This window comes from Bos mutus, chromosome 15 (assembly GCF_027580195.1).
Source record: "Bos mutus isolate GX-2022 chromosome 15, NWIPB_WYAK_1.1, whole genome shotgun sequence".
NCBI classification, from domain to species: Eukaryota; Metazoa; Chordata; class Mammalia; order Artiodactyla; family Bovidae; genus Bos; species Bos mutus.
In genome coordinates this window covers 59,790,396-59,810,752 of record NC_091631.1, presented here as the reverse complement: position 1 = coordinate 59,810,752, position 20,357 = coordinate 59,790,396, and the positions used below count along the sequence as shown (strand labels likewise).

The following is a 20,357-nucleotide window of genomic DNA, read 5'->3' as shown; positions in this document are numbered from 1 at the left end:
AATAAGTGAAGCTTCTTTTGCAGCAGCAGCAGCAACTTGTCCCTGTCTTTTTCAGCTCTGAAAATTTAGTGCTATAAGAGATCCTGATGCAGAGTAACAATAAAATGAGTCTTGCTAAGCCTAAAGCTCAGGCAAGAGGCCAGGGATGGAGGTTTGTACAGATGTGGGAAACTTCAAAATTGAAGTCATTGCAGCCGGTGAGTGAGATTATCTGAAATGGGTGTAGAAAGCCAAGGGCAGAAAGAATGCAACAAATAACATTTAGAGAGTGTTTAGCAATGAAACATTTAGCAACACTTAGCAGTGGTTTAAAGAAGGAACGTTCAGTAGGGCAGGAGTGCAGCCAGGAGAACATTATTATTATGGCAGGCGTGGAGTGTGAAATGCTACCAAAAGGAAGTCCCTTAGCAGACCTCAGAGAAGTAAACAAAAAGGATCTTGGTGGTAATGGGTGGGGAAGAGGTAAGAAAGCCAGGAAAGTAAGTTTGAACTATTCCCTCGGGAAATGAGGAGTTGTTTAATGAGTATAAAATTTCAGTTTTACAAGATGAAGAAAGACTTCTGTGAATATACTTAACACTACAGAGCTGTACGTTCAAAACTAGTCAAAATGGAAGTTTTACATTATATGTATTTTACCACAACGTAAAAAAAGATTTTTTTTTCAAAAAGAGACCATCTTCCTCTGAAGCTAGAGAAAAAGAGATGAAACTGATGTTGATGAGGAGTTAATTGACATCAGCACAGAAACAAAGAGAAAAGTGTACACTGACATGACTTCTCTAAAATATTACGTGTGGTCGTCAGTGCTAACAGGAGGGCAGGCAGGAGTGACTCCAACATCAGTTATCTTTGACGTTTGGGAAGTAGCTTAGTAAGATCATTTCACAGAGGAGTCAAACCTTGTTTTTGCCTGTTCCTCTCCTGCTAGACAGTTTTTCCCTGAAGAGTATAACTCATTGTTATAGTCAGTCTGTGAGAATAATACACAGATGAACACAAACTCCTGTATTTGAGTTTTGATTTACATCAAACTTAGTATTCACATTATATCTTTTGTTCTGATCACACAGAAGAAATAAGATCATGACTTTCGCAGACAAGTAGTTTTGAAGGTGTATTTATTTGTTGACAGCTCACCTTGCAATCTCAGGATGGTCTAAAATTAAATCTAGAGGATTAAGAGAGGAATAGTGGTAATTTTTCTGGAAAATTACCACTGTGGAGAATTCTGAAAGAGATGGGAGTACCAGACCACCTGACCTGCCTCTTGAGAAATCTGTATGCAGGTCAGGAAGCAACAGTTAGAACTGGACATGGAAAAACAGACTGGTTGCAAATAGGGAAAGGAGTCAGTCAAGGCTGTATAATGTCACCCTGCTTATTTAACTTATATGCAGAGTACATCATGAGAAACGCTGGGCTGGATGAGGCACAAGCTGGAAGCTAGATTGCCAGGAGAAATATCAATAACCTCAGATATGCAGATGACACCACCCTTTTGGCAGAAAGTGAAGAAGGAGAGCCTCTTGATGAAAGTGAAAGAGGAGAGTAAAAAAATTGGCTTAAAGCTCAACATTCAGAAAACTAAGATCATGGCATCCAGTCCCATCACTTCATGGCAAATAGATAGGGAAACAGTGGAAACAGTGGCTGACTTTATTTTTCTGGGCTCCAAAATCACTGCAGATAGTCACTGCGGCCATGAAATTAAAAGACACTTGCTCCTTGGAAGAAAAGCTATGACCAACCTAGACAGCATGTTAAAAAGCAGAGACATTACTTTGTCAACAAAGGTCCATCTAGTCAAGGCTATGGTTTTTCCAGTAGTCATGTATGGATGTGAGAGTTGGACTGTGAAGAAAGCTGAGCGCCGAAGAATTGATGCTTTTGAACTGTGGTATTGGAGAAGACTTTTGAGAGTCCCTTGGACTCCAGGGAGATCCAACCAGTCCATTCTAAAGGAGATCAGTCCTGAATGTTCATTGGAAGGACTGATGCTCAAGCTCCAATACTTTGGCCACCTGTTTTGAAGAACCATCTCATTAGAAAAGACCCTGATGTTGGGAAAGATTGAAGGTAGGAGAAGAAGGGGATGACAGAGAATGAGATGGTTGGATGGTATCACCAACTCAATGGGTATGAGTTTGAGTGAACTCCGGGAGTTGGTGATGGACAGAGAAGCCTGACGTGCTGCAGTCCATGGGGTCGCAAAGAGTCGGATGTGACTGAGTGACTGAACTGAAATGAACTGAGTGGTAATTTTTATTTCAAATATGAATTATAATATCTAAAATTGAATGCATTTATTTCATAATGTCAGAAAAGAAGCACTCATAATATACAAAAAGCACCAAAAATATGTACAGCAAAACATCACAACACAATGTTACTTCTTCCCAGTTAACTATTAGTGCCAGTGAGAGTAGAAACAGAGCAAATGTGTCTGAACTTTGCCTGGCATTTAATTTACCCCAGTGCATATGTGTAGGAATATTTTATTTGCTTGCAAAATTTTATTTGCATCTATATATACAGGCTTGAATTAAAAAAAAAAAAAATGTATAGGTACAGCTCTTTATCATGGAAATGTTTATAAACAATTTTTGTTTTATTCATAAATATTTCAATGTGTATCTCTAAAAGCTAGTAACTTATTTTTATGAAACATGGATATACCATTATCACATCTTAAAAAATCAATAACTCCTTAATATCAGTGAATGTCCACTCAGCATTTAAACTTTCCAATGTATTTTCTAGTAGTTCAAATGAGGACCCCAATAAACTCCGTATATTACAATTAGTTGACATGTACTCTAAATCTCTTTCAATCTGTAGGCTCCCTTTTTGTCTTTCTTTAATTTCCCCCCAGCCTCTTCCTTTTATACCGAAATTAAACAATAAATGGGCCAGAAACTATGCTAGACACTTTATGGATATTGTCATACTTATTTATCACCAGAAGTCCTCACACATAGATATTATACTACCTAGATACAGGGACTTCCCTGGTGGCTCAGCTGGTAAAGAATCCACCTACTAATGCAGAACATGCGTGAGAGGTGGGTTCCATCCTTCATTCAGGAAGAGCCCTGGAGAGGAAAATGGCAACCAACTCCAGTATTCTTGCCTGGAAAATTCCATGGACAGGGAAGCCTGGTGGACTAGAGTCCATGGGGTCACAAAGAGACGCAACTGAGTGCACACACACACACACCCCTAGATACAAGATCAGGAAATAAAAGCTTAAACAATGAATACTAACAGTAGCAGAACTGAGTTTATGTTGGCAGACCTCTTTGACGCCAAAGCCCATGTTCTTTCTACTAGTGATGGCCTCCCAAGTCACACTGTACTTGGGTATCCAAAGCTCAAGACTATCTCTGATTCCTTTTAAAATGCTATCCAAGCAAATTTGAGCCCAGGCATCCCATGTACCTGAGTTTCTGTAACAAAAGCAAGGAATATGTATCAAACCTTCTAACCATTTAGATATTTCCAGTTAATTCTCCCAAAACAACAGAAATTACTGAAATATCAGCTGAATGATCCTCCCACCCCCAGCTCCTGGTATCAGCTTTCAGCCTTCAAGAGGTGAGAAGGAGATGAAAATTTGTTGAGAGTGACCAGAGAGTGCTATAAGGAAACAGATTCAAAATAGTGCTTTACATACTTGCCTCAGATTTTGCAGAGATGGAAACCCCTGAATGATGACTCTAAACATAATGAAAGTCAGGCAGACTCCTTTTTATAAAAAACAACAACAAAAACAAAACAAAAAAAAAACCTTGTGACGAAGCAAGAAAGTTTAAATCAGTTGCAGTCTCTCAGACAGATAATACTATGATTAGGGTTTGCATTCTTGATCCAAAAGCCATCTTAAAAAAAAAAAAAAAAAACTACTATGTTTGAAATTACATAAAATAACAAATTAATATTTCAAGTGCTATAAATGAGCATAAATTTACCTTGTATGCTGATGTTTAAATCAGTCCCAATTTACTATAATTGCATGTAGAGTTTACAAAATGATATAATCCTATTAAATCTCCATATTTACAATTGTTACACTTATATTCAGTCTCCCAGATTTGGGTCTATCATTTTCATCTTACTTTTTCAGATATATGGTGAATGCCAACTTTATGCCCAAGTAAAAGTTTTTTATTTTCTGAAGCCATTCAGTATACACTTAATGAGCCAATCTTAGGTGACAAGTCCAGTGTTGTTCAGTCGGTCAGCCGTGTCTGACTCTTTGTGACCCCATGGACTGCAACACACCACACACCCTGTCCATCACCATTTCCCAGAGCTTACTCAAACTCATACCCATTGAGTTGGTGATGCCATCCAACCATCTCATCCTCTGTCATCCCCTTCTCCTCCTGCTTTCAATATTTCCTAGCATCAGGGTCCTTTCCAATGAGTCGACTCTTCACATCAGGTGGCCAAAGTATTGGAGCTTCAGCTAAAGCATCAGTCCTTCCAATGAATATTCATTGCTGATTTCCTTTAGGATCAACTGGTTTGATCTCCTTGCTGTCCAAGGGACTCTCAAATGTCTTCTCCAGCATCACAGTTCAAAAATATCAGTTCTTTGGTGCTCAGCCTTCTTTATGGTCCAGCTCTCACAACCATACATGACTACAGGAAGAACCATAGCTTTGACTATACAGATCATTGTTGGCAAAGTAATGTCTCTGATTTTTAATATGTTTTCTAGGTTGGTCAATAGCTTTTCTTCCAAGGAGCAAACATCTTTTAATTCCATGGCTGCAGTCACCATCTGCAGTGATTTTGGAGCCCAAGAAAATAAAGTCTGTCACTGTTTCCACTGTTTCCCCATATGTTTGCCATGATGTTATGGGACCGGGTGCCGTGATCTTCATTTTTTGAATGTTGAGTTTTAAGCCAGTTTTTTCACTCTCCTCTTTCACCTTCATCTAGAGGCTCTTCAGTTCCTCTTCACTTTCTGCCATAAAGGTGGTGTTATCTGTATATCTGAGGTTACTGATATTTCTCCCAGTAATCCTGATTCCAGCTTGTGCTTAATCCAGCCCTGCATGTCGCATGGTATACATTGCATATAAGTTAAATGAGCAGAGTGACAATATACAGTCTTGACATACTCTTTCCCCAATTTAGAACCAGTCTGTTGTTCCATGTCCAGTTCTAACTGTTGCTTCTTAATCTGCATATGGGTTTCTCAGGAGGCAGGTCAGGTGGTCTGGTATTCCCATCTCTAAGAATTTTCCAGAGTTTGTTGTGATCCACATAGTCAAAGGTTTTAGTATAGTCAATAAAGCAGAAGTAGATGTTTTTCTGGAATTCTCTTGCTTTTTCTGTGATCCAACACATGTTGGCAATTTGATCTCTGGCTCCTCTGCCTTTTCTCAATCCAGCTTGAAATCTGGAAGTTCTTGGTTCATATACTGTTGAAGCCTGGCTTGAAGAATTTTGAGCATTGCTTTGCTAGCGTGTGAGATGAATGCGATTGTGTGGTAGTTTGAACATTCTTTGGCATGTTAGATGCTAGATACTAGAGAACTAGTGATTAATAAGACCAAGTTACCATCTGTAAGTGGCTCAGCCCCATAGAGAACTGACATGAAAAGGAACAAAGACAATATAATGCAATGAGTGCTGGGTGTATAAAATGCCTAAAGGATACATGAAAGGGAGTATCTAATGCTGCCTAGAGTCAAGGAGGCCTTCACAGAGGACAGCATCCATGAGCTGATGGTTGAAAGATGAGGATGCCAATGATGGTGGTGGTGGCGGTGGTGGTGACAGCAGCTATTTTATCTCTGCCATGTTTATATAATATCTCACTAAATCTTCACACTAGTCCATCAAGATCAGTTTTACCCACATTTTACAAAAGAAATTGTTGAGATCCAGGAAGTTAAGAATTTTATCTAATCATACAAGAAATTGATGAAATGAAAACTACCTACCAAAAACTAAAAATAAATAAACCTACCTATGAAAACATCTGATTAAACCAAAATTCTGGTTCCAACAATAGCTTCTTATGCTAACTATTAATAATACTCTCAGCCTCTCTGCCCAGGGCAAGCAGACAGCAAGCACAGGGGACCTGTATGACAGCATCCTAATTTCCCTCCATTGATCCTTGGTTAGTGCTACGTCCCTCAGTGGCTTCAGCCTTATACACAAAATATACTGCGCTTTGAATTTAGAAGCTGCTAAATTAAGAATTAGACCCACAAGGAGATTGAATAATCAGAATAACAGCAGAGAAGAGCCAGTGGGAAATAATTTTTCAGAGTCAATATTCTTTCTTTTTCATAAAGCCTCAGACAATTGCACTATCATGCCACAGTTGGAATATTTCAACTTTATGTCCACCAGGAATCTACTTTTTCATGATATTACAGAAAATACTGAAAAAGAAATGTTTGCTTTGGGAAAAAAAAGAAAAACAGAATTAGGTTTTGTAATTACTTGTGTTTAAAGATTTCCATTTTTTAATTTTCTTAAGCTAAAAGCTAAGCTGGCAGGGTCTTGATTTCTAAATGGAATAACTAGAGGATTAAACAATTGCTAACAATGTAGTATTTAAAGTAGATAAATAGATAATCTGACAGAAAAAAAAAAGAAAATGAATAAGCATCAAGGGTACTAAAAGGCAGATGCCTACAGTGAAGATCAAGGGACAGCTGGCCAAAGGCTCCATAGTGATGCTTTAAATGGAAGATAGAAACTGTAGTCCCTCCCAGTGAAACATTGGTGCATTTTCAGGGACAAGATAAATGTGTATGAAGGTAGAGGACATGAGCAATGTGCTGTGAGAAATGGAACCAAATATTCTCTAGGTCTTAAAATCCAGTGCTGTCCCCTCCTACCCACTTCCTCATGCCTAGAGTCATGGTAAGTGGCATTCTCAGACTGCATACTGTGAAGTTTCAAGTATAAATGTGTCTGCATTGATGTAAACTTAAGACTAAGAGTGGAGGTTCCTCTGCACAGTGGTTCACAAGGACACATGACTTTTACTAAGATGTGGCAATGAAGATCTAGCAGGGGGAAAACAGAAGCAAAAGAGTGGGGAATTAGAGTGAATCTCTGTGGCTATGAGCTTATGCTTTAATTGACATTTGTAATTAAACTGCCTTTGGCCTATTCAGACACATCACTCTGGGAATGTTCCCTCCTCTGTCCTGTATCATCAATTTTTCCTTGTCTATTGGTTGGATCATTTCCAACACATATACATAGTTTTATCCTTATCATCTTATAAAAATGCCCTCTCTGGACTGTACTTCCCCCTTCAGCTACTGCTCATTTCTCTGTTCTCCTTTTCAGCAAGACTTCTTGAGATACTTGACTATTCACTATTTCTTTGTTTAATTTTGTTGCTATACTCTAATTAGGCTTTTGCCACCACCACTCCCCAAACTGCTTTCCAGGCTCATCAATGATCTCCATTTTGCTGAGTCCAATGGTCAGTGCTCAGTCCTCATCCCACTTGGCATATCAGCAACATTTCACAGAGCTGATAACATTCAATTTCTTGGAAATATTTTCTTCACTTAGAATTCATGGCTATGCACTGGTCACCTCTCTTGCTGCTTTATCCTCTTCTCCAAGCCCAATGCTTGGTTCTTGGACCTCTTATTTCTCCACACTCTCTCTTGAGACCTCATGGTGTTATATACCCTCTTTATATTAATGACTACCAGAGTGGTACTTCCATGCTGGATCTCTCCTCTGAAATCTTCTTTCATCCATTAAACCATCTACTCTATTTGACTGTCTAAAAAGCGTCTCAGAATTAATATTCCCCAAACAGAACTCATGATCTCTTTGGCACTATCAGATTTGGATCACCCATAATGTTTCCCATGTCAGTCAGAAACATCCATCCATTTGGGACTTGCTCAAGCCCCCAAATCTCAGATTTTACATCTAATTTCTGTAAAGTAAGAGTTTTTCTTTCTTTTCCTGAGAGGTCTTAGTGAAATGTCATAGATCCCTTTAAGAAAGGACTGAGTGCCCCAAGTACCACAAATCTTCCTTCTAGTCTTCCCCAAAGGGAAGGTGGTAACTTACTTATCAGTGTGACTGTGCACTATGGAAATGGAAATACCCAAACTTTTCTGGGGTTACTGAAGACTGGCTCTAAGGTGAGACCCATTCCTAAGAACCCAAAATGCCACTGTGGCCTACCACACCCCACACTGTGGGGACCCCTGGAAGTCAGGTGATAAATGTAATTTTGGCCTAAATCTTTCATGGACCCAGCAGATGAAGAGATTCACACTGTCATGATTTCCCTAGTACCTCAAGGTTTACTTGGAATTGACATTCTCAGGAATTGTCACGATTCCCACAAGAAGGGCCAAGTAATGATGGTTAAGATCATAGACTCTGGAGCTTGCTTGTTCAAATCCTAGTATGACACTATCTGTGTGGCCTTGGGCAAATTACTTGAGTTAAGGTCTCTGTGCTTCAGTTTACTAATCTTATAAATGAGATAATTACAGCCCTTAAGGATGGTAAGAGAATTAAACGAGTTAGTATTTGTCAAATGCCTAGGCATAGTAAGTGCTATATAAATGTTATTTAAATAACATCCTTAATCCCTTTCTTTATCTCTCAAATCAATCCAGAAATCTTTTTGGCTTTACCTCCAAATCGTATCTAAAATCTGAGTGCTTTATATTACACTCCCCTCCACAACCCCCAGTGCTACCACCACAGAGCCAGCCATCACCAACTCTTATTGGATTATTGTAGTAACCTCAGGCCCTCCATTACCTCTCTAACCTGATCTCTTCATAGGCTCCTCTGTATTCATCCCACTACCACTACACTCCATCCATACCAGCTGCTCCCTAAGTGCTCCAGACTTGCTCTCACTTTAGTGCCTTTGCACTGGCTGTTCCCCTAGGATGCTCTTGCTTCACTTATTCTCCTGCATAAACACTCTTTGATGTTCTTCACAAATGTTACCTTCCTAACAAAGTCCACTCTGATCATCTCTATTTAAGTGCACTTATGCCCCCATACGTATTTCTAATATATTCACACATACTCCTTATCCTGCTCTATTTTAGTAGGCTTTCTAAAATGTATGCAATTTACTATAATTACTAGATCCTGCAGAAGATCATGGAAAAGTACCAAATGATTAAAGGCGTATTAAATAGAAGGTACCTGAATGCCTGAGTCACGGCCTGGAGCAGAGCAGTCCAGGAGAACCTCTGTGAGCAAGGACTGACTGACTGCTTTCCAGGAGGTCCATCGCCAGGTCCATATAACACAGATTACTGCCTTCACCTGGCTTTACCATCTTTCAAGAGCCTCCTCAACTTATTGCTAATATCTCAGGGGTGAATGGAGCCACTCATAGGAGAAAGAAAATAACAGTAGCACCTACAGGACCCAGCAACCAGAGAGAAACAGCAGAATGCCTAAAACTGGCAGCCCCTCATAAACCAGAACTGCTAGAGAATAAGGATGCTTTAATTTCTGAGATTTAAAACAGAACAATAACAATGGTACTCAAAAATTCGGTTTTAATATATGAAGAGAAAAAAAAAGAGACTCTGGAATTCAAAGAGTTGTGTTTTTTTGTTTGTTTGTTTTTGTTTTTTTATAACTTTACAAATCCTACAGAGGAACTAAAGGAGCTATTATTTTCTGCTGGGGACTGAATTCAGGCCTATGTGATTAAGCAATACATTTCTCAACACAGAAAGTAAAAACACAAAGAAATGGAAACCATAAGAGAAATTTTTAAAAAGGGCTTGCAGGACAGATGCAGAGACTCAACATGTGAATAATGAAAGTTCCAAGGGAGGGAAAGGGAACAGATGTAGGAGTGCATTAATTAGGGAAATAATAGAAGAAATTTCCCTTGTTTGAGGAAAGGCTCAAGTCTACAAATTTAAAGTGCTCATTGAGTTCCAGACATAATTAATGAGGAAAAAAAATTTTTTTAAACCCAGCTGGGCATATCCAGGCAGAATTCCTAAATTCAAGCATAAAGAAAATGTATAGGCTGTCACACATAAAAACTGCATCACATACAAAGGAAAGGGCCAACACAAATAGGACTGAGGCACTGGACAGAAGAAAACAGAATTACCCCCATAGAGCACTGAGGGAAGAGGACGCCAACCCCAAAACCTACTCCCCATTGAGACAGCCCCCTGCCAGGGTGAGAGAGGGTGTGGGCAAATGTGTGACATCATGTACATCTTCCACCACAGCAATGCTTTAGGAAGGACCCTAAGGCAACGGGACGATCACAACAGAGTTCCCAGTAGGGCACAAGAAGGGGAGGAAATAGCATGAGAATGCATCTCTGTCTCTCTGCAGGTGCATTTGTATACAATTTTCCACTTCAGTTCAGTTCAGTTCAGTCGCTCAGTCATGTCCGACTCTTTGTGACCCCATGAATCACAGCAGGCCAGGCCTCCCTGTCCATCACCAACTCCTGGAGTTCACTCAGACTCATGTCCATCGAGTCAGTGATGCTATCCAGCCATCTCATCCTCTGTCGTCCCCTTCTCCTCCTGCCCCCAATCCCTCCCAGCATCAGAGTCTTTTCCAATGAGTCAGCTCTTCGCATGAGGTGGCCAAAGTACTGGAGTTTCAGCTTTAGCATCATTCCCTCCAAAGAAATCCCAGGGCTGATCGCCTTCAGAATGGACTGGTGGATCTCCTTGCAGTCCAAGGGACTCTCAAGAGTCTTCTCCAACACCACAGTTCAAAAGCATCAATTCTTCGGCACTCAGCTTTCTTCACAGTCCAAATCTCACATCCATACATGACCACTGGAAAAACCATAGCCTTGACTAGATGGACCTTTGTTGGCAAAGTAATGTCTCAGCTTTTAAATTTTCCACTTAGATATACATATAGTGAAGTGAAAGTCTCTCAGTCATATCTGACTCTTTGTGACCCCATAGACTGTATAGTCCATGGGGATTCTCCAAGCCAGAATACTGGAGAGGCTAGCCGTTCCCTCCTCCAGGGAATCTTCCCAACCCAGGGATCTAACCCAGGTCTCCCGCATTGCATGTGGATTCTTTACCAGCTGAGCCACCAGGGAATCCCAAGAATACTGGAGTGGGTAGCCTATCCCTCCTCCAAGGGATCTTCCCAACCCAGGAATTGAACTGGGGTCTCCTGCATCACAGGTGGATTCTTTACCAGCTGAGCCACCAGGGAAGCAGACATACATATACTTAAATATAAATTGAAAATGATAGAATGCCAGGGAATCTGTAACATTAGTGCCAAACAACGATCATATAAAGAGAACATCCTACAGGGGAAAACCTAAAAATGTCTAAGAATACTAAATGATCTCAAGTCCTCGGAAAGGGAGGAAGGAACAAGTAGAGAAGGGAAGTGGAAGTTTTCTTAAGGTTTCAACTGAGTAGGGAAGTAAAAGTTTTACAAAGGTGAAAGAGGACAGCAAGGAAATGAACATGTCTATGGAGAGATATGGTCGGTATCTTATTTTCATATTGACAGCAGAGAAAGAAGTGGTTCAATAGAAGTAAACGAAATGGGAGAGTAATGCCTAGAAGAGTGGGGAAATGTGATAGAAACTCTAAATTCAGTAAGGAAAATGTAGACAACTAATTGTACTTCAATCAACCCTCCAAAATTAAGGGCAGGGGGGGACAGCATAATATAAATAATATGCATGAGGTAAAATGAAAGAAAGAAAATCAAAGATATCTGTTTTCAATTAAATGTAAATAGATTGGATGCATCTTTCAAAGACAAAGATTGTCAGATTGAATTTTTTTTTTTTTTTTAGTGGATGTCTCTCAGACGGTAAAGCATCTGCCTACAATGCGGGAGACCCGGGTTCGATCCCTGGGTCGGGAAGATCCTCTGGAGAAGGAAATGGCAACCCACTCCAGTATTCTTGCCTGGACAATCCTACAGATGGAGAAGCCTGGTGGGCTACAGTCCATGGGGTCGCAAAGAGTCGGGCACGACTGAGCGTCTTCACTTCACTTCTCATTTTCTTTCTTTTTTTTTTTATTTTATTTTTAAACTTTACAATATTGTATTGGTTCTGCTATATATTGAAATGAATCCGCCACAGGCATATTTGTTTTAATGTAGGAAATAAATAAATAGGCAAACAGATATCAGGAAAATACTTTTTTTTTTTTTTTTTTAAGAAAAGTTAAGCAGAAAAAGCAGCATACAATTATAACTAGCAAAGCAGCAGTTAAGATTAAAAGCATTAATCAGAGACTTCCCTGGTGGTCTAGTGGTTAAGAAGACACCTGTTAATGCAGGGGACATGGGTTTGATTCCCTGGTCCATCCGGGAAGATTCTACACGCCACACAGCAGCTAAGCCCTAGAACTGCAAGTACTGAAGCCGGCGTTCTAGATCCTGTGCTGCAACTACAGAAAAGCCCATGAGCAGCAACAAAGACCCAGCGCAGCCAAAAATTAATGAATTAACTAAAAGCATTAATCAGGACAAGAGGAAGTTTACCAAACGTAGACTCCATTTACGAAAAGGATAGAACAGTCACGAATCTCTGTGTACCAAATATCTAAAAAGCTAGATATGTGAAACAAACATCATTAGGATGTTTCTTCTTAAGAAACATCTTCTTAAGATCATCTTCTTAAGAAATTATACATAAACCTTAACTCTATAGTGGGTTATTTTAATGATTACATTTATTATATCACTTTTATATTCATATTGCTGTGTTTAGTGCAGGTGACTTTATAGTTTGAGACCCTGAGGTTCAGTTAATCATAGAAGAAGGGCTGGAGATATTAAATTTACTTATAAAGATTCCAACCAGTCTACTTGTTTTGAAAGCTGGTGGTCCCTTTACCGCACTGTGCTGACTCCCTTGGGCCAAAGGGAACCCAGCCAGGACCATCACAGGGCCCACCAGAGAGAGAGCAGAACAGAGTCCCTGGGGCCCCTCCGAGGAAATGCTCTGGCCCTGCTGGTGCAGCACGAACTCAGGCCCTCCTTCCACCCCAGGCCTCCGCCAGGACCCTCTGAGTCTCACACTGCAGCCCCACTACTAACGCTTGACCCCGGTGGGAGCGTCTTGAAGGGAGATGGGGAGTTCTCTCTGTCCTCTGCCAGCCACTCCCTAGATTAACTCCTGGCACTTAGAAAGCATTCATCCCTCTTCAGTTTCCACAATAAACATGTTTTGAGTACACAGATGTACAAGGCCCTGTCCTGGATTTCTTTATTTGGTCGTTTTCAGTCACTAAGTTATGTCTGACTATTTTTTGTGACCCCATGGACTGCAGCACACCAGGCTCCACTTTCTCCTGGAGTTTGCTCCAATTCATGTCCATTGAGTCGGTGATGCTATCTAATCATCTCATCCTCTGCCTCTTTCTTCTCCTCCTGCCTTCAATCTTTCCCAGCATCAGGATCTTTTCCAATGAGTCGGCTCTTCCCATGAGGTGGCCAAAGTATTGCAGCTTCAACTTCAGCCTCAGTCCTTCTAATGAATATTCAGAATTGAGTTTCTTTAGGATTGGCTGGTTTGATCTCCTTGTTGTCCAAGGGACTCTCAAGAGTCTTCTCCAGCACCACAGTTTGAAAGCATCAATTCTTTGGTGCTCAGCCTTCTTTATGGTCCAACTCTCACATCCATACATGATTACTGGAGCTTTGACTATAAAGAGATTTATCAACAACGTGATGTTTCTGCTTTTTAATATAATGTCTAGGTTTATCAGAGCTTTTCTTCCAAGGAACAAGCGTCTTCTTAATTAGGGCTCTTTTTTCCCCAATACTCTTCTGAGATCTGGTGAATGTGCCAGAGCTGTAGGACTCACGTGTGGCTTCCAAATGCTCCGTATTCAGGGACAATGGTCCATAGGCAGTGCTGACCCATGACTTAGTTTCTAGATAGTGAGCTTTGGTAAAGCTAAATCAATTCTATTTAGACAATTGCTCTTTATTCTGATACTATTTAATATGTCCTTCCTCTTTATAGTTTAGACTTTAACTTATGAAATGATAGCAGATGGCAGAGTTTATCATTAATAATCTTACTTGAAAAAAAAATGTTGCCAACCCTATGAATGCCCCCTCGAATAATTTATGATAGATGTAAGATGTATAACTCTGTGAATTCAAATATGTGGGGACCCCTGTTTTCCGTGGCTTCCTCCCTACACATTTTCAATGTGTGTGGCCATCGTGTGCCACATGCAGGATCTTAGTTCCCCAACCAGGGATCAAACCCATGCTCCCTGCAGTGGAAGATTAGAGCCTTAGTCACTGGACTACCAGGGAGGTCCCCCCTTCTCTGTATTTCTAAGGACTATCCATGCTGCACAGATACATTTCTACCACTACCTCTCAATCTGCAAACACATCTTGACCAGCAATGGAATGGTCCAGTCATTCAAGGAACCAGATTTCCCCTGGAGGGATGGGGACTACATGGTACAGAGTCCTGTCCTGGAAGACTAGAAGAATACACTGCATTGCCAAGCATTGCTAAGCCTGGTGGATCTGTTCCCACACTGTCAATTGATGTCACAAGCTTGGTCTCCCACATATGTTACTGGGGAAACATCACAATCCAGTGTCACTCTAAAAGAAAAATTCTCAGATACTGGCGTTGTCGCTGTTCAGTCGTCAAGTCATGTCCAACTCTTCATGACCCCATGGACTACAACACACCAGGCCTCCCTATCCCTCACCATCTCCCAGAGTTTGCCCAAGATCATGTCCATCGAGTCGGCAATGCCATCCAACCACCTCATCTTCTGTCATCCCCTTCTCCTCCTGACCTCAATCTTTCCCAGTATCAGGGTTTTTTCCAATGAGTCATCTCTTCACATCAGTTGGTCAAAGTATTGGAGCTTCGGCTTCAGCATCAGTCCTTCCAATGAATGTTTAAGGTTGATTTCCTTTAGGACTAACTGGTTTGATCTTGCTGTCCAAGGGACTCTCAAGAATCTTCAACACCACAGTTTAAAAGCACCAATTCTTTGGCCCAGATACATCCATAGTAATCATCACAAATATGGCAAAGTTGCCCTGAATCTACCTTAAAATTTAAAAGAAAAAAGTTAAAATTGAAGATTAAAATTTTAACAATATCAAACCAATGATAGAGAGGTATTGTCTTCATTTACACCATGCTCTTATTTTCCTAAATTTCAAAATGATTTCTGAGGTTCTTTCCCTCATTCAGTGGTTCAAATTTTAGGAAGTTTACTTTTAACCCAGGTTGAGTTTAGAAGTTCAGCTCATTTGACATGGTACTTCACTTCTTTCCTCCACTGGAGACAGCCTGCTGTTGGGAAATTTGGTCTGTCTGAGGGCAGTATCTGAGTTTGAATCTTGACTAAAAACTTTTTGTGAGCTACATTGTGACTTTCAGCAAGTTTTTAATATCTCTAAGCCAGGGCTTCATCATTTGTAAAATGGGTATCGTAAGACAAACAACACAGTTGTAATGTATCTGGTATAAAGTATCTAAGAAATGCTGGTAGTATTTTTTAATCTAATTAGACTTCAAATTTTACTTTCAAATAAACTTCAAAAAGATATTATTTTTTCTGTTTGTCCTATTTTTTTTTTAAAGCAGTTGGGAGGAAGTGTTTAAATTTACTTCTCAAGTTTGTGCAGAATGACAAGATGAACCTGGAGTGAACAGGATCTCATGCCAAATGCTCTTGCCCACTTGTGATGCCACAGATCCACAAATAAGAACCACACGTAATCCTAGCTTTGATTTTACCCCACTGTCTCTTTAGCCAAGCAGTGTCCTTAGCACGGGGCTTCAGTGCTGAATCATTACTGACTCAGAGGTTTATAAATACCGCTACTTGAATCACTTGGAGTTTTCTTTAGTGGTCCCCTACTTCCCTTTCTTAAGTTTCAATTAAACCTGACCCCATAAAGGGAGTGATATCTGACTTCCCACATTAGCGGGGCTGCTGTCTCTATGACGTACATGATACATTTATAAGAAGGAACATTCTAAAAATAAGCTTAATGTATTCTCATTCAATTCACTAAATAGCTGATGTAACTTGAAGACAGTAAGTCATCCTCATCAGTGTTCTGTAACAGCTTACTAAATGTCAGAAAGAAATAGAAATGTTCTAAGCTAGGACCCCATTCTTAATTCCTTACATAATAAGCTAGAATGCATACATTTTACAGAAAAGAAAATGTTAAAATAATGTAAATATAATAGCATTCAAAATCTAAATCTCATTTGGTAGGAATAGTTAAAAAATAACATTCATAAAGACAGCCAAGGTGCTGTGTTGAAAGCATTGAAATGTGACTGCCAGTACATGAAACCATTTCAGTAAGGAATGTACTTAAGAAATGGAGGTAGAATTATAGAATAATGCACAAGTAAATCAACATTGTTAGATCCAACTCATCATCTATGCTAGTCATGTACAGCAGCAAAGATAATCCAAAAATTTTTTATATTTGTTCTATTTTGAGGGCTTCCCTTGTAGCTCAGTTGGTAAAGAATCTGACTGCAATTCAGGAGACCCCAGTTCAATTCCTGGGTCGGGAAGATCCCCTGCAGAAAGGATTGGCAACCCACTCCAGTATTCTTGCCTGGAGAATCCCCATGGACAGAGGAGCCTGGTGGGCTACAGTCCAGGGGGTTGCAAAGAGTCAGACGCAACTGAGTGAGTAAGCACACACACATTATTTGCAGTAGATTTATCTTCCCAATTATATTTAAGATTTGTTTCCCTTTTTGGATATTCATTACCTGATGGATAGGGAAACATACCCAATGGCATTCTCAAGGGCACAGATAAATAAAATTTTTCCAGAGATAATCAACAGAGCAAATTGTGTCTGTCAGTAGGTCATGCAGCCTGGAACCCTGAGAGTGTGGAAAGGAGTGAGATCAAGCACGTTATTGATGGCTCTGCCGTCCATCAGCCACCCTAGGCAGCCCAAGGGAAGCATGACTGCCAGCAAGCCTACTCATTGCAATTCTCCTTTCCTCTAGACATGTACCTCACCTCTTCAGGGCTGTCATGGTTAGAACATCATGGAGGATGGGGCTCATGAGAAAGGACCACCTGGGCTTCTTTGAAACCAAGTATCATCCATGTATGTTTTGAGACATGTTTTAGATGTTTCTTTTAGAAACCCTGCAACTACTCTAAAAATTGATTGTACTTTAGAACAGACTGACAGCCAGTGATGGCAGAGTCTACCTAGAACTCTGCTTCATGACCTGCTGGAAAAAACCTTTCAAGTTGTTGGCTATACTGTTCAGTATGACTGTGTAGCTTATTGTGTTGTTGAACACATTGATGGTATTGTCATGAATTCTAGACCATCAGTGGATTCTACATTTCAAAATTCAAATATTAAAATTTTTGCAAATTTGCAGAGACTCTTAACATTTTTATGACATCCAAAAAGGTGACATTGTGATTGCAAAAAGCTCAAATGATCCAAAATCAAATATTTGTAAAAGAGTGACTGCTTTGGAAGAAGAGAAGAGAAGCGAAAAGCAAAGGAGAAAAGGAAAGATATAAACATCTGAATTCAGAGTTCCAAAGAATAGCAAGAAGAGATAAGAAAGCCTTCTTCAGTGATCAATGCAAAGAAATAGAGGAAAACAACAGAATGGGAAAGACTAGGGATCTCTTCAAGAAAATCAGAGATACCAAAGGAACATTTCATGCAAAGATGAGCTCGATAAAGGACAGAAATGGTATGGACCTAACAGAAGCAGAAGATATTAAGAAGGGATGGCAAGAATACACAGAAGAACTGTACAAAAAAGATCTTCACAACCCAGATAATCACGATGGTGTGATCACTGACCTAGAGCCAGACATCCTGGAATGTGAAGTCAAGTGGGCCTTAGGAAGCATCACTACGAACAAAGCTAGTGGAGGTGATGGAATTCCAGTTGAGCTATTCCAAATCCTGAAAGATGATGCTGTGAAAGTGCTGCACTCAATATGCCAGCAAATTTGGAAAACTTAGCAGTGGCCACAGGACTGGAAAAGGTCAGTTTTCATTCCAATCCCAAAGAAAGGCAATGCCAAAGAATGCTCAAAGTACCGCACAATTGCACTCATCTCACACGCTAATAAAGTAATGCTCAAAATTCTCCAAGCCAGGCTTCAGCAATATGTGAACCATGAAATTCCTGATGTTCAAGCTGGTTTTAGAAAAGGCAGAGGAACCAGAGATCAAATTGCCAATATCCGCTGGATCATGGAAAAAGCAAGAGAGTTCCAGAAAGACATCTATTTCTGCTTCATTGACTATGCCAAAGCCTTTGACTGTGTGGATCACAATAAACTGTGGAAAATTCGGAAAGAGATGGGAATACCAGGCCATCTGACGTGCCTCTTGAGAAACCTATATGCAGGTCAGGAAGCAACAGTTAGAACTGGACATGGAACAACAGACTGGTTCCAAATAGGAAAAGGAGTTCGTCAAGGCTGTATATTGTCACCCTGTTTATTTAACTTATATGCAGAGTACATCATGAGAAACGCTGGACTGGAAGAAACACAAGCTGGAATCAAGATTGCCGGGAGAAATATCAATAACCTCAGATATGCAGATGACACCACCCTTTTGGCAGAAAGTGAAGAGGAACTCAAAAGCCTCTTGATGAAAGTGAAAGTGGAGAGTGAAAAAGTTGGCTTAAAGCTCAACATTCAGAAAATGAAGATCATGGCATCCGGTCCCATCACTTCATGGGAAATAGATGGGGAAACAGTGGAAACAGTGGAAACAGTGTCAGACTTTATTTTTCTGGGCTTCAAAATCACTACAGATGGTGACTGCAGCCATGAAATTAAAAGACGCTTACTCCTTGGAAGGAAAGTTATGACCAACCTAGATAGCATATTGAAAAGCAGAGACATCACTTTGCCAACAAAGGTTTGTCTAGTCAAGGATATGGTTTTTCCTGTGGTCATGTATGGATGTGAGAGTTGGACTGTGAAGAAGGCTGAGCGCTGAAGAATTGATGCTTTTGAACTGTGGTGTTGGAGAAGACTCTTGAGAGTCCCTTGGACTGCAAGGAGATCCAACCAGTCCATTCTGAAGGAGATCAGCCCTGGGATTTCTTTGGAAGGAATGATACTAAAGCTGAAAGTCCTCAGCTTTGGCCACCTTATGGGAAGAGTTGACTCATTGGAAAAGACTCCGATGCTGGGAGGGATTGGGGGCAGGAGGAGAAGGGGACGACAGAGGATGAGATGGCTGGATGGCATCACTGACTCGATGGATGTGAGTCTGGGTGACCTCCAGGAGTTGGTGATGGACAGGGAGGCCTGGCATGCTTCGATTCATGGGGTCACAAAGAGTCGGACATGACTGAGTGACTGATCTGATCTGATCTCACTGCTTTGGAAGGAGACAAAATCCTCAGCAATAATCCATCAGGTTTCTTTCAAAGCTATAGCTGGGGCTTCCCTGGTAGTCCAGTGGTTAAGAATCCACCTTTCAATGCAGGGGACACGGGTTTGATCCCTGATCAGGGAACTAAGATCCCACCTGCCGTAGGGCAACTGAGCTCATGTGCCACAGCTACTGAGCCTGCTATCTAGAGTCTGTGATCTGTGACAAGAAGCCACTGCAATGCAAAGCCTGCACACCACAACCAGAGAATAGTCCTCACTCACTGCAACTAGAGAAATCTCACTCACAGCATTGAAGAATCCAGCAACCAAGACCCAGCACAGCCATATAAATAAATAAATAATTTTTAAAGCTATAGTTATGTGCCAATACATCATATTTGGTCAGAAGGTGAAAATCTACAGAATTCTACAGACTGCAGGTACTGTTGGACCTATTTTATGCAAACTAATACGAGAATGTGTCTTGTTTAAGATTTGACCTCTGAGTGATTTGGATTTCTACGTGAATGTCTTAAAGGCCACAGATTTTACAATGATTAGCAAGCATTTATTCTTTGACTTGCCTATTGTCTCCTGTTCAAGTGAATGTATTGTTGCCACTGAAATCATATGCTTACCAATAAAATAGTTACTATTCAAAAAAAAAAATACTTCCAAATTGCAGGGTGGGTGGGGTGGGGGGCAAGTATAAGGAAAGCTAATATAAATCTATTGAAAATGAATGAAACTTTGCTATATTTAAAATGGATTACCAACAAGGACCTACTGTATAGCACATGGAATTCTGCTAAATATCATGTGGCAGCCTGGATGGCAGAGGAGTTTGGGGGAGAATGGATACATGTATATGTATGGCTGAGTTCTTTTGCTGTCCACCTGAAGCTATTACAATATTGCTAATTGATTATACTTCAATACAAAATAAAAAAATTTTTTAATCTTTTTAAAAAATGAAGA

At 40.3% G+C, this 20,357-nt stretch overlaps 1 pseudogene; it reads left to right on the top strand.

The window, feature by feature from the left end:
• The first annotated feature begins 278 nt into the window (after nucleotides 1–278).
• LOC138990922 (mitochondrial inner membrane protease subunit 1-like) lies at nucleotides 279–19,940 on the top strand (annotated as a pseudogene).
• The last annotated feature ends 417 nt before the right edge of the window (nucleotides 19,941–20,357 follow it).